This window comes from Rosa rugosa, chromosome 6 (assembly GCF_958449725.1).
Source record: "Rosa rugosa chromosome 6, drRosRugo1.1, whole genome shotgun sequence".
In the NCBI taxonomy this organism is placed as follows: Eukaryota; Viridiplantae; Streptophyta; class Magnoliopsida; order Rosales; family Rosaceae; genus Rosa; species Rosa rugosa.
Window position 1 is genome coordinate 23,675,114 of NC_084825.1, and position 2,481 is coordinate 23,677,594.

The 2,481-nt window shown below is 39.3% G+C and overlaps 1 long non-coding RNA gene across 1 annotated transcript; it reads right to left on the reverse strand.

Moving 5' to 3' along the window:
• Positions 1–2,188, reverse strand: LOC133714305 (uncharacterized). Its single transcript, XR_009848572.1, has 3 exons — positions 1,836–2,188; positions 1,025–1,101; positions 1–145 (listed from the first exon to the last, which is right to left on the reverse strand). It is a non-coding gene; the product is annotated as an uncharacterized LOC133714305 (long non-coding RNA).
• Positions 2,189–2,481: the final 293 nt, after the last annotated feature.

Below are 2,481 nucleotides of genomic sequence, written 5' to 3' on the forward strand. Positions count from 1 at the left end.
TCATTATTACAATTCACTCTCACAATATATTATAAAGCTCAAATGAGCATAACACACCTCACAACTTACAATTGTTGTAAAACTCTAACAATTGCTCTAACCGCACGATCACCGTCCTGGTTCTCCTGTCCTGTAGGATTACCCGCTACACAATTTGAATAGTGTACCGGGAGTTGCAACAACACAAAACCCGGTAAGCTTTTTACAGCCAGTATGAGTAAACAAGAAAGAACTGTTGATTTATTAGATTTCAAGACTACCACAAACCCACGTTACTTTCTCACTCTCATATATATATATAGCCACTTATGAGTTACTCTCAATTTAGCTCATAAGATCACTCACTCTCATATATATATATAGACACTTATGAGTTACTCTCAATTTAGCTCATAAGATCACTCACTCTCATATATATATATAGACACTTATGAGTTACTCTCAAATTCGCTCATAAGATTTCCCAACATTTGGTAGACAGACTCATATATATATATAGACCCTTATGAGTTACTCTCAATTTCCCTCATAAGGTTACCATATATATATTGACACTTATGAGTTACTCTCAATTTCACTCATAAGTTCACTCCACATTTGGCAGACAGACTAGAGCTCTAACTGAACGTAACCACTCGTCCGGCCACAGACGTGATTACGATTTAATACTATTAATAACCACCAGCCCGGTACGAGAGCGTGATTCACTAATAGATGCCATGGTCACCTCGTGACCTAGTGATCTCCACAGATCACAACAATTTATTGTTCCTCAACAATAAAACTCAACACCTCTCACAATATATTGTTTCTCAACAATAAACTCAATATCTCGCACAATATATTGTTTCTCAACAATAACTCAACACAACTCCAACAATACATATTATTTCACGTAATAATATATATACAGACATTCACACAGGAATGTCTAGTAACACCAACAATAGTTCATATGATTGCAACAAAATAAAGCAATTAATTGTATTGGGTTCGTAATATGAACCACGTGAGGTTTACTCACCTCGATAATCCCGCTGCGTCTTCAATTCAGCTCAAAATACGATCCACAATCGTCCACCAACTCAAACCGTCAATCACCTAGTCAGATACGATCTTAACTTAGCAATCATTCATAAACCACACATATACGGAAATCCAACGGTCGGATTCTAATTTAATGATGATCCAACGGTCAGATCGAATTTATACGATGATCCAACGGTCGGATCAAAATTATACGATGATCCAACGGTCGGATCCTCACGGATCGCCCTTAGGATCATCCTCCAAAATTATCACAAAGATCCAATGGTCAGATCTTCTTGAATCACTCTAACAAACATCTCCATAAAATTATACGAAAATCTGACGGTCGGATTCTCACGAATCGCCTTCCGAATCATTGTTTTACATTTATACGAAGATCCAACGGTCGGATCTTCGCCCATGACCACACAAAGCCACTGGGACAGTCATAAGATCATCATATCCAAATTTGAAGTAAAACCGATGGTCAGATCCTCACAGATCGTAAACCGAAGATAAAACGTAAAAACGTTAAATAGTAACGTCAAAACATAAATTCACTATTTATCAACGTTTTCTAAAATGACCTTGTAATATATCAAAACGCTCGTAAGGATGCGTAGATCATCACCTAGATAATAAAAACTCAAAATATGGTCGAATACGCCGCCACAAGCGGCGGTCAGTGGGCGGTCAACGGCGGTCAACGCGGCGGTCAACCACCTCCTCTGGCCACCAAATTTCATCCACAGCATCATCTCAACATTTCCAATCACTTTCTCAACTGTGACAAAGTCAGAAAATACCTTGAAGTAGCCGAACAATTAAGCACTCCGATGTACAGTGAAATTTTCCAATTATGCTTTCTTCCTCCATGCTTCGATCTGGGTTATGAGACTTGGCGAGCATAAAGAGCGGCTTAAGGCGCTTCTAATGGACCTGGGTTTATGACTGGAGGTGGCCGGAAATCGGCGTTGACTAATTTGCTACAGTAAAAATGTTGGCTTCGATCTCCACATTTCCGGCCAAATCGTCGTAAACAACTCCCACATGCGTGATAAGGAGGAAGAGACGAGTCTATCGATGCTCGCAGCTCGCCATTTGGTGGTCTAGAGGTGGTGAAAGAGGAGGTTGCAGAAGAGAGAAAGAGAGAGTTGCAGAAGAGAGAGACTGAGAGAGCACGGGGGAAGGAGAGAGAAAAGAAAGAAAAGTTACCTGGCTACAGTAACATTTCAAATTTATACCAATCTACCATAAACAGTAACTTTCATATTTTGCTTATAACTTTCGCATACGAACTCCGATTTTTACGTACCACATATGCACGCACTCGGTTTAATGTCCTCTACAACTTTCATGAAGGAAGTTTTCCCAAATTCCCAATGTATAAAAAGTCACTTTTTGAGACCCCCTAAATAACGTTCGTTTTTTTCGAAAATTAATCGTTCGAAC